A 13,614-nucleotide genomic window follows, 5' to 3' on the forward strand; every position below is an offset into this window, starting at 1 on the left:
TGCATAATCCGTACGCATATTGGTTTAACTTTTACACAATATTTGTCCACTTTTCTTGTTTACTTAAAGAATTTTTATGAAATCTCTCAGAGCTATGTACAGTATTAGGCAATTACTTTTAACTCCATGTTTGCTTATTGAGAAAGTTATTGAAAAGTAAATAGACAGCGATTTCATAGTAATTATAAGTAAATATCACCATCACCATATCGAAGGGTGAAAGGCTTTTTTTTTATTGCTTAGATGGGTGGACGAGCTCACAGCCCACCTGATGTTAAGTGGTTACTGGAGCCCATAGACATCTACAACGCAGACGCGCCACCCACCTTGAGATACAAGTTCTAAAGTCTCAGTACCCATAGCTACAACGGCTGCCCCACCCTTCAAACCGAAACACATTACTGCTTCACGGCAGAAATAGGCGGGGCGGTGGTACCTACCCGCGCGGATTCACAAGAGGTCCTACCACCAGTAAAAACGCGACAGTTAATACGTGAAATTTATCTGTAATTAAAGGTCTATTTTATTTGGTAATAGAATCAACAATTCGATGTTTTTAATTGAGCTTCAATTAAGTTTACCCCATTCAAATAGCTGAAGAAGCTTTTTGTTATGATATTTTTTCGAAATATTAAACTTTAAATGGTTCTGCTGTAAAGTTGCAAAAATGTCGCTTAAACCGAATGACCTTTCACCCCTCGATATGTTCTTTTAGTTACGAGAGAATAGTTATTTTAATTTAGGTGTAAAAAAGGTTTTGGAAAAATCGTATTGCAATCGCGAAAAGACGAAGAATTATGAAAGATCTTCTACCGACCTAATGAATTGGCTCGATAGACCGTCGACCCAGATCCGGATTGTATACAAACAAACTTATCTTAAAAATATCCCTAGCAAGATTCAGGGATTCTACCAAATACCTTGTCTTTGATAGCAAACCGCTATAGTTGTTTCATAAAAAAAAATTTAGAGCATCTAAGGACGTCTATAATAGCAGAGTTATTTCCTAAGATTATAATCAAATTCTGATCACAAGATGTTAAAGATACATAATTTAGCAAATGATTTTAATCCGTTGTTTATTGTTGCAATTGAACGATATACAAATGTCTTACAAAAAATATCACAATTCGTTAAAAATTAACATAATTGCGCATTGTTGACATAGATTACTACAACGCAATTAAATAGGAAGCGAATTAAACTGGTTCAAAGACCCACAGCGTGCATTCAGCTTGTTTCGAACAATTAAATACGGCGCGGCGACTTTGGATTAAACAAATGACTTTGTTTTTCGTTAAGGAATTAATTCGACAACAGTACGTTCATTATCAAACAAATATGGCGTCGTAAGTATGCAATATTCGGACGCTAGCAGTGAAAGGAACTTTGCTGACATAAGATCTTTTTGAATTTTTTTTAATGCTTAGATTTACTCACAGCCCACCTGGTGTTAAGTGGTTACTGGAGCCCATAGACATCTACGACGTAAATGCGCCACCCACCTTGAGACATAAGTTCTCAGGTCTCAGTATAGTTACAACGGCTGCCCCATCCTTCAAACCGAAACGCATTACTGCTTCACGGCAGAAATAAGCAGGTTGGTGGTACCTACCCGCGCGGACTCACAAGAGGTCTTACCACCAGTAAATCGCCAGATCGCCTTAATAACTTCGATTTCCTTGTAAGCATGGTAACATTTCGAATTCAATGCAAAACATGATAATCTGTATATTCTCTCAATCACGTTACCGGATATAATGACAAGGTACGACAAACTGCATGCAATTGTTATAATTGAATAGATACCATGTCAATTTACAAGGGACGAGGAACGAACCGCCACTAAGGAGCGGTTTGCGTGAGCTCCGACATTGAGTAATGAACACAAGACGCCACGAATTTGAAGTACCTACTAGCCATATTTTATTTTAATGAACTCAATCTGGAACGACCGTTGTACATTCCGCTACTGATTACTAACTATGCAACCAAACCTCAGATATGATTGATTTTAGAGTGGAGGAAGCCGTTGTTAAACTCTCAAAATTACCGGTATCGTCCACTTCGATTGCACTGTACTATTTCTCGCCGGATCTTCTCGGTGGGTCGCGTTTCCAATCCGGTGGTAGATTCTGCGAAGCACGGCTCTTGCTGCTAGGGTTCGTGTTAGCAACGTCATCAGGTTTGAGCCCCGTGAGCTCACCTACTAGTTTAGGCGACGCTGATATAGCCTCTCAAGGCTATCAGCTTAGGTAGGAAAAAAAATGTTTTAAAAAACGAAGAATTTACAAACGTGTAAGAAGAGAGACTAACTGTAGATTTACCGTCAAATGCACGCGGCTTGCATGTTTCACTGCAAATGCGATTAAGCGTGCGACAACGCAAAAATTCATTGACCGAATTATTTCATTGTACGAAATAATTATTGACGGTGCCGTTCTAGCTGACTGAATAAGTTTTTAATTTTAACTAGCTGACCCGGCAGACTTCGTAGTGCCTCAATCGATAAATAAAATACCTAAACTTTTGTATAAAATAAACTTAAAACAAACAAAAGGAATCCGTCCGACGGAGGACACATCAAAGAAAAAACAAAATTCTTATTTATATTTAATTCCGAGTATTTTCATATTTATCTACCTTTTAAACCTTCTCTGTAATTCCACAAATAATTCAAGATCAAAATTAGCCAAACTGGTTCAGCCATTCTCGAGTTTTAGCGAGATTAACGAACAGCAATTCCTTTTTATGTATATAGATAATTATCCTGTGATTCGATTTATGATTGCACTTTGTTGTATTAATAAAGAAGTCTAGCAGGCCACGCGAGTCTGTCGTCTTCGCTCGCGTGAGACCTTGCGGTCAACCCAGATGAGCCGGTGCAGCCTCCCATTACGGAATCACCATCGCTGTACTGTTAGCCGCATAGCGACTGCGGTCACACATGTAGGTCGAGCACTTGAACATGAAATTATATTTATGGTTTGCGAGAATTCCATTTACTAATTGCGACAGCGCGAGATCGCCTCACTTCATACGATAAATAGTCGTTTTAGTGTGCTTATATCAAGCAAGCAAGAAATTATTATAATTTTATTTAAAATAATTCATATTTAATCGAGGGTAATCGTAATTGAGAAGTACTAGTCAAAGTCATAAAGGTGACTACTACATTCTGAACGCATTCATTCGCATAGAACTTCATTCTATTAGTAGAATGTATAGTTTGTTACTGGCATCGCGTCTTTGAAAACGCTTAGTCACTTAATTCCTATGGGGATTGGAAAGTTCTGTCGAGTGCGTTCGGATATTGGGGATAGAACCCCATCCATCACTCGCTCGCAATCCTTTCTATCGATCACATCAAGCCCCATCGAATTACCGCTCCCATGGGTATTGCGATGTACCTACTCGTATAACTAGCGTTATTGAATGTAACAGCATAACATTATAGGACTCTTCGGAAAGCGCAAATAAAATAAAACTTAAACCGCATAAAAAAAGAACAAAAAAAATTTTAGCCGAAAAGAGTTTGTGTGATTATAATTTTTTCTTATGTAAAAATTTCTTCTAATTTTTAAATAAACCTTATATTTATAAATCTCGCAATCAAGGCAAGCACTGACATTTCATTTTCTAAGCTAAACTGCATCAGCGTGACAGAACACAACACTAGACATACCTACTTTAAGATATTGCATGCTTCTAAACATATAAAGGATAAAGGGGGCAAATAAATTTGAAGGGTAATGCTAACCACTCAAATGAATATAAATACATAATAATACGTGTACATAATACGTAATTCATGGATAATTTGACTCCCTACTTAAAGTTCCACCTAAAAACAGCTAATCCTGAAGCTCGTGATCGGTTGCGAAGTATTTAAAACAGGTCCTAAAAATTCCTGTGATAACAATGACTGTGATATAAATCATAATCTAAATTTAAATATACAATTAATAAACGGAACACGTGTGTTAAATGTGTTTACAATAATTAAAAGTAGCGTCGAGTAGCAAGATATAATCGATGAATATTAATTGAAGTGTCCAAGAAAATTATCAATTAAATGCTATGTTCAAGTATACGCGTAAATAAAATAAAACGGATAATTAAAATGGGCACAGCAGCATAATTTTATGATGATTCAATTACGGAATAATGTTTTGTATAAATATATTCCGTAATATTAATTAATTTACCACTATAACAGGGCGCGATTGACTATGATAGCTGTGGTGTTCCTTGAAAGCTCTAGAAAACTGAGACTTTCAAAATTTAAACTAAACAACAGCATTTAGAATATCCTAGTGATTTAGAATATCCCAATTCTACAAGTCATTCAATTGCTAGAAGCCGAATTCTTCCGAAATTTGATGCAAACTAACAGACCTGATTAACGATTTTATAAACTGCCTATGTTGTGGTGAATAAACTTTAAAAATCAAATCGATTATTGTATGCGCATAACATAAGAAAAAAATATTTTTTTGAGAAACTACATTTGAAATCTAAAATTTCTTAAAAAAAAAAAAAAAAAAGACATGCCCGCTGAGTTTCTTGCCAATTCTTCTCAGGACGGAGGCTAATTCTTGTGAATTGGCGGTAGTTCTTTTGACGTTCAACAAGTATGTACTTTCATTTATGTTGAATAAAACTTTTTTGATTTGATTTGATTTGATTTGAAATATTAATGGTACGTCTAAATGTTTTTCTACATTATATTTATGTTTCGGAATCGATTCAATAATTGACAATTTTCATAAAAATTTACATTCGGAAACAAATGACTAAACAAGCACGTACCTACCTACTTAAGCTATATTTAAAATACTCGTAGTAACGTAATTCAAAATTATAATTTGTTCTGTTATTCAAACAAACACCATTTTTATTACGAACAGAGCAAACTTCTGACGTTAGCACTACACGAAGACACGACATGCCGTAACAAATATTTACACACGTTAACACCTCGTTATTAACTTCAATGAAGATGTCACTTAATAGCCCATTAACAGATGCCAGCAAGCCGGCAAGTTGACTCGCAAGATAACTTTAACTCATTCGCTCTTGAACTAGCGTTACAATGCGGCTTTAACATCGGCCTATGTTTGAAATGTTGCTATTGAACAAATATAAACTTGACCTGAACATTCGTATTCGTGTCATCTTATCAAGTTTGTTCATGTAGGTAGCATGTTCCCGTGTTCAATTTACCATTACAATTTTCTTTAATGTAATTAATTGCCAATCGTAAGCCTATTCGTAGTATTAATCAAATCAAATCAAATCATATCAAAAAAATTTTATTCAACATAAATGAAAGTACATACTTGTTGAACGTCAAAAGAACTACCGCCAATTCCCAAGAACTAGCCTCCTTCCTGAGAAGAATTGGCAAGAAACTCAGAGGGCATGTCTTTTTTTTTTAAATATGAAATTATTATTTATTTATTTTTTAATATTAGATTTTTTTTAAATATGAAGATTTTACAATGAGTATTGTAACGTAACAATTACCACAATATTGAAATGCCCGGAGCGAGGAACTCATTCCCACTTTGTGCAATCTTCTAGATAATCATTGACTTTATAGTAAGCTTTATTGCACAGATGTTCTTTAATAGTTTTCTTAAACCTATGTATATGTAATAAAGTTCTGAATGGTAATAACTGGAAAGATTTAATTAGAAGATAGGTCATGACACTTCCATTATTACTACCACTACGACTAGCTAGGTATCAGATATTTCGTTGTCTTGAACGTTAATTTGTTCGATGAACTGAAGCTGCGGCAGTCTAATTTGAAAACTAGCAAAGCTTGACTCTCATGTGAACAGAAAATGACTTGGATAGTTATTGATTTTCAACGGATATTTGTCATACGTTTACCTTTTTATATCATTTCACTCTCACGTCTCGATTCTGACGTAACATTGGTGGTCAGAGAGTTGATAACAATTACAGCAATTTTCGATGGTACCGTTTTGAAAAATGGAATGTTATTGTGTCAGACATAAAAGATTGATTTCAAATCAATTACGTTGTAGCCGTGCCCAGCGATTCTATCATAATTAAATATTTGTTTATATATGTTTTTATATGTATATATTTATGATATGTAAATGTATTTCTTTAAGTACGAGTATTCGTATCTATAAATATTATGTATGTTACATATACACATATGTTTAAGTAATATCACCTTCACACTACACCTACCAAGGTTCATCTCTGCACTCCCCTAAGGTAGACTGTTAGAGAATGCCTATGGCATAAGTTCGCCTTTATACTTTCTATTATATGAAGTTATAAATAAATAAATAAATAAATATGTAATTAACCTTATAGCATTGATTAGAGACAGCTAAATCGATCCTCAATAAATCGGTTGTGAAAAACAAAAAATCTTGATTGATTACTGCCCTCTGGAGATCAGCCCTACCTAATACTCACAATAATATCACCAAGTCTTAAATAGGCCCCATAACCTTGGATCAAGAGGCGTTATCTCACTGAATCTGACGAACTTGCCTTTTATTTTTATATCCATTTTTTTTTATTCTAGGTTTTTGTTTCAAATAAAATATTTAAATTTTCCTAATACGTGAATGCTGATAAGTTTTCAGCTCTAATCAATTTACAAACAACACTCGTAACTAAAATTAGTTCAGATAATAAACACATAATTATTTTATATCACCCATTGTGTTTAGTAGTACAAAACGAACTCATTAACAGTACTCTCATTAATACATATTAGTAATGTTACTAAGAAACATAGAATATTGTTGGTGTAAATTAAATCGATCTCACGGTCGCTATCACGCGATGTCGCCGTGTGAACTAAATGCAGATTATTTCGTGTTAATTTAACTTCATTACTTTGCTCTGAGGAGTTTAAAGTATTAAAGAACATCTGTGCAATAAAGCTTACTATAAAGTCAATGATTATCTAGAAGATTGCACAAAGTGGGAATGAGTTGCTCGCTCCGAGCATTTCAATATTGCAATAATTGTTATGTTATAATACTCATTGTAAAAATGAATATTTAAAAAATAATCTAATTTTTAAAAAAATAATGTAATATTAAAAAAAAAAAAGACATGCCCGCTGATATTCTTGCCAATTCTTCTCAGGACGGAGACTCATCATCAGCCTGCGGCAGTCCACTGCTGGACATAGGCCTCCCCCAAAGCTTGCCACTGAACCCGATCTTCGGTTTTACGCATCCAGTTACTGCCAGCTGCCTTGCGCAGGTCGTCGCTCCATCTAGCAGGAGGGCGTCCCACACTACGTTTGCCGGTTCGCGGTCTCCACTCCAGAACACGTCTACCCCAACGGTTATCGGTTCTGCGACATATGTGACCAGCCCACTGCCACTTCAGCTTACTAACTCTGCGAGCTATATCGATCACTTTGGTTTTTGCCCGAATGACCTCATTGCGTATTCGGTCTCGCAATGACAAACCGAGCATAGCTCGCTCCATAGCTCGCTGAGTAACTTTTAATTGGTGGACTAGTCGCACAGTCAGTGTCCACGTTTCGGCTCCGTAGGTAAGCACGGGTAGGACGCACTGATTATAGACCTTTGTCTTCAGACATTGTGGTATGGGCGACGAAAAGACCTGACGAAGCTTCCCGAACGCTGCCCAGCCCAACTGAATCCTTCTGGTCACTTCCTTCTCAAAGTTGTTTCTACCTAGTTGTAGGGTCTGTCCCAGGTAGACATACTCTTGAACAACTTCGAGAGGTGTACCGCCAACATCGATTGGTCTCGGAATGACGTTTCCGTTAAACATTACCTTGGTTTTATCCAAGTTCATTCCGAGGCCAACCCGTCGGGATGCAGCATTAAGGCTGTGCACCATTTCTTGTAAGTCCTGCAGCGATTCCGCCATGATGACGATATCATCGGCAAAGCGAAGATGTGAGATGTAGTCGCCGTTTATGTTAATGCCGCGTCCGTTCCAGTCCAGAGTCTTGAAAACGTGCTCCAGTGCGTTTGTAAACAGTTTCGGGGATATAATATCCCCCTGTCTTACTCCTCTGCGCAACTGGATTGGTCTCGTCTGGTCTTTCTGTACTTGGACGGTCATTGTAGCGGCATCGTACAGGCATCTTAGTGCATCGATGTATCGCCAGTCAGCTTGACACCGCTGCAAAGATTCCAGAACAGCCCAGGTCTCGATCGAGTCAAAGGCTTTCTCGTAGTCCACAAACGCCAGACATAGTGGCAGATACAGCAGTACTCTTCAGTACTCTTCAGTCTTCTGTATAATCTGCCGAACTGTGTGAATGTGGTCCACGGTACCAAATCCTCTTCGGAATCCTGCCTGTTCCGGAGGCTGGAAGTCGTCAAGTCTCTGAGCAAGACGATTCGTTATGACTCTTGAAAACAATTTGTAGACGTGGCTCAGGAGCGAGATGGGGCGATAATTCTTTAAAAGTGTTTTATCTCCTTTCTTAAAGAAAAGGACAACTATGCTCCTGCTCCACGCCCTTGGAGTTTTACCGGTAAAGAGGACAGTGTTGAAGAGCTTCTGGAGCTCCCTAATAACAGGAAGACCTCCTGCTTTCAAGAGCTCAGAAGTAACACCATCCTCCCCCGGGGCCTTTCCGTTTTTAAGATTTTCAAGAGCCATCCCGATCTCGTCTACACTAATCTGTGGCAGCTCGTCGGTGTAGTGGCGGGACAGTGTGGCTCGGACATCTGCTGGGTCGGAGACAGGCTTAGTTGCTTTGGAAGTATAGAGGCCTCCGTAGAAGTCCTCAAGTTCCTTGAGAATCTCCGGTTTGGAGGCGAGAATTTGGCCATCCTTTTTGGTCAGTTTTGTAAGGTGGCTTTTACCAAGAGGCTGCACGAACACCTTGGCTCCTCGGTTTTGCTCGATTGCGTCATTGATCCGCTGAGTATTGTACCGTCAGAGATCGCGTCGTACCAGCGTCCTGATTTTCTTATTAAGAGCCACCTTCTCTGATTGTGTGGCCTGTGTGTTTTCTCGCCTTTCTTCCATTAGCCGGAGAGTCTCGGATGATAACTTTGATGTTCTGCCTGTACGACCCTTTGGACACAGTCTCTGTCCCTCCTGTCTCAGTGTCCTCACCACGCCATCTAAGGCCTCGTCTACGTCTGTGGTGGTTTCCAAGGCAGCGAATCGGTTGTGGAGATCTAGCTGGAATTGCTCCGGATCTACAGCCATGTTATGTAGGCTGGGTCGAAGCGTAGACTTTATTAGACGAGTGCGTTCTAACTTGAAGTCCATATTCAGTGTACCTCTGACAAGTCGGTGATCACTACCGGTATTGAACCTGCTGATCACAGAGACATCCCTGAATATATGCTTCTTGTCCGTCATAATAAAGTCTATCTCGTTTTTCGTCACAGTGTCGGGGCTTAGCCAAGTCCACTTCCTTTGTGGCTTCTTTTTAAAGAACGAGTTCATTAGAAAGAGCCTCTCACGCTGAAGGAAGTTGACTAGCATTTGCCCCCTGTGGTTCCTACATCCATAACCGAAGGATCCTAGCACCGATTCGTCGCAAGTCTGTACTCCCACTTTAGCGTTAAAATCTCCCATGACAACATTGAAGTGGGCTTTTGTGGTATCGTGCAGAGCCCTGGTGATATCGTCGTACACAATCTCCACATCGTCATCCGAGTATGACGAAGTCGGTGCGTATACTTGCACCACCTTAAGAGAGTACTTTTCGGTGAGCTTAATTACGAGATACGCTACCCGTGTCGACACACTGGATACCTCTATAATGTTGTCCGTGAGGATTTTATTGACGAGAAATCCAACTCCACCTTGTCCAGGTTGGTCTCCTTCCCGGAAGTAGAATAGGTGGCCTGAGTCCAGAGTTATGACGTCCTCCCCCTGTCTTCGGACTTCGCACAACCCTAGTACGTGCCATCGTATCCTTCCTAATTCCGCTTCCAGTTCCTCAATATGTTCGTCAAGCCGCAGGGTCCGGGTATTGAGAGTCGCCAGGGTCATTTGGTGGTAGCTGTCCGTAGCCCGGGGATTCTTCGCACCCCCTGCCTTACCGTTACCATGACTGCTACCGTAGCCAGGGATAGTAAAGCTGCCGGGAACTGGGGGCCGTTTTTTATTTGTAGCTGCCATAAGGGGGGTTATGCCGTAATCGCCACGCTTGGCAGGCGGGTTGGCGATCGCAGTGCTCGGTGCCTTGCACCGGTAATGCTGCTGCCCGTTACCGGCCAGGAGATTTCCGCACCGGTGGTTTTCGTTGATGGTTATTCCGCCATCTATCGGTCACCAGAGCCCTGTTCGTCAATCAGCAGGATGCACCACGTGCAGGTAGGGTTGGCATTTGAGACAGTGTGGTGTTAATTTGCCCCATTACATCCCACTACGGGACGGAGACTAGTTCTTGGAATTGGCGGTAGTTTTTTTGACGTTCAACAAGTATGTACTTTCATTTATGTTGAATAAATTTTTTTTGATTCGATTTGATTTCATCACGAGCAAGACTATAGTCAACTTTGTCCCCACAATAAAAAAACCACTGACAACGTCTTCTTCTTCCTGCCCATTATGTGCACATTATGTGCGGTAGGCGCAAAATTTCCTCATAACATGCTGTTTAGGAATTTGCCTTGAGTTTTACGACTGACCACCTGCTTGACGTCAACTCTCCTTGGGTTATGTCTCCATCCATTGCAGTGCCATAGAGAAGAATTTTTCCCTTCTTTTTTTTTATTGTTTCTTTTACTTCATTCGTCTTTGGTATATATATATATATATATATTCTTTCTATATATTAGCATTCTATTATTACAAATATTAACAATAAAAAGCATTGACGACGTACAATAATACTTATAATGCAATCGCGTATAATGATTAATGTGATCCAATTTCAAGTGGAGTCGTTCTGGGATTCTTGTTTGTGACGTATGAAAAATCGGATAAATTCGAATTGTAAAATCAAGTATCAAATTTAACATTTTATATTTATCGTATCATGTTGAGTTCAGATACTTCATTTGAGACTTCATTATGATAAATATGAACGTTTTGTCTCATTCCTGCAAATTGTTTGTATTGATCATCTGATGCAATTTCCTCAACACGCCCGCAGGCGCCTTCGTCTTCACTTCAAGATGCCAGGAGTCAGACGAATGTGCCCTAATCAAATGTTTTGCTTAAATATAAACCTAAGCACGTGCAATAACAACACAACGATTGAAAACTTTCCTAATTTTAATGATAATAATTGAACTTATAAACTTTAGGAGCGACTATTCAATCAAACCAAAGATATAATTCAATTAAAATCCTGTAATCTGATAAAAATGTAATAATTAAAATATTTCTTATATACTATTAATAAATGTGACTGCTTTTTATTGCTTATTTTATCTTATTAACTTTTATGTGATGACGAATAATTGGCTCTTCAAAGGAAATGCCATAAAAGAAAACAGGTGAATCTGTGTGTACCGTGCTGAAAACAAATAATTATTCTGAACTTAATTATTAAATATTTTTTTGCGTATGAGCCTTTTTTGTTGTAACATTTTTATTATTAACACGTTTACTCGTTGTTTTATTAGCTTTTATTAAACTTGATAAATATTTTGTGTTTATGTGTTTGAAGCTTGAGTAGTCTTATTTTTGTGAAATTCTGAAAATGCTTTCATTTTGATTTCTCAGATACCTATAATAATAAAAAAAACAATGTTTCTTATTACAATGAAAGACAAAGATCGACAAATATGTGATAATGTCATATGTCCAATACGCAACGAAAGACCTTTTATATCTATTATATATACAGTCAAACCTGGATAAGCGAGAGTTCAAGGGAGCACAATCTCATTCTCGCTTATAGAGGTTTCTCACTAACCCGAGTTTCTCGCTAATGCTCCCTCTGAATTTCATTTCGCGATTTTCCAGATTCAAACGCATTTACTATTTTAAGTTTATCACTTAATGACAGTACTTTAATTTTCCGTTTTGACATGATGCAGAACAGATTTTTCCCTCGCAATTGATTAACGATAAACTGAATAAGTCCGAAAAACAGGACGGTACAGAGGCACACGTGTCCATTCGAAAAGAATGCGATAAAATAACAACGTTATTTAGTTCTACGAAATAGAATAGGTTCTATATTGACGAGAAACCAATACAAAAACAATGTTAAAAGTTCCATGAAATTTAAGAATGGGTCATAAAATAGCAGATGTTAAATTTGTAATTTGTTTTGTCATTTGTTCCTCCTAAATAATATTATTATAAATAAATAAAGCTCGACTGTCGCTTATAGAGGTATAGATAAGTAGCAGTCTCACTTACGGAGGTCCATGAGGGAAAAAACGACTCTCGCTTACAGAGGTTTCTGTCTCTCGCTAATAGAGGTTTTAGGAGCTAAAAATGACGGGTCCGGGCTATTACTCTCACTTATAGAGTTTTCTCACTTATCCAGTTCTCACTTACCCAGGTTTGACTGTATATATACCTACTATTATACTAACATTTGGATGTCAGTATATTGTCGTTTGTTTCATGATAAAATAAGAAAATATATTATACCGTAACGTTGATAACACGCTACCTATACTAATATTATAAAGAGGAAAGATTTGTTTGTTTGTATTGAATAGGCTCCTGAACCGATTTGAAAAATTCTTTCTCCGTTTGGAAGCTAAACTATTCCCGAGTGACATAGGCTATAATATTTTTTGAAAAAAATCAGCGATCCTTACTAAAACTCCAATGTAACCCAAGGTGTAAAAAATTGCCTAAAATATTCTTTACATCTCGTGCCCTGCGAAAACTATTGATGATAGAATAAAATCATGTACTACGACTTTGTAGAATACATTATTACTTACAAAAAGTATCGCGACAGCATATGTCTAACTATTATAGTTATGCCGCAATAAGTATTCTTTTAATTAAAAAAAAAAACAACCTCAAATGTCGTTGAAATTTTTGTTAAAGACCCGAGCGGAGCCGGAGCGGGCCGCTAGTGGGGTATAAAATGGAGTTGCCTTAAACACCCATACATTTAAAATCAAGGCTCATTTACATCGCTCAAGTTGAAAGCCTCTTTAAACTAGACCCAATACACACCGAATGTGTTTTTAACGGTCGCATTACAACTTCTCTTGAATACATATCACTTTTAACGTGTATCGCGATGACAATAAAGATAAATAAAGTGTTGTCTGCGTATCTGTCAAAATGGTACATAAATATTTTTAGTCTGTAATTTATTTAGAGTTAGATGGGACTCGCGATGCGGTCCACGCTAAGATTGTAATTCTAAAAACAATATTAACTAACAACGGTTCTTACAAACAATTATACTTGTGTTATAACGCAAAATTAATATTGAAGTGTTTCAATACGCCAAGAAGACAGACAGCTTAAACCAAGCCAACAATAAGTTACAAGTTGTTCGCAATACAAACTTTCCAGTCCTTAAATGAAGTGTTTTTATACAAATAAAATTTTCGATCTTTATTTTTTTTTTGTTTTTTTTATTGCTTACATAAGTGGACGAGCTCACAGCCCACCTGGTGTTAAGTGGTTACCGGCGCCCATAGACATCTGCAACGTAAATGCGCC

At 37.8% G+C, this 13,614-nt stretch overlaps 1 protein-coding gene across 2 annotated transcripts in view; it reads left to right on the plus strand.

Annotated features, from left to right (window-relative positions):
* Window positions 1-13,614, plus strand: part of LOC101743890 (beta-1,4-glucuronyltransferase 1) — an 82,269-nt gene that overhangs the window by 56,006 nt on the left and 12,649 nt on the right. The window lies entirely within an intron of this gene.

This window comes from Bombyx mori, chromosome 15 (assembly GCF_030269925.1).
Source record: "Bombyx mori chromosome 15, ASM3026992v2".
Classification (NCBI taxonomy): Eukaryota; Metazoa; Arthropoda; class Insecta; order Lepidoptera; family Bombycidae; genus Bombyx; species Bombyx mori.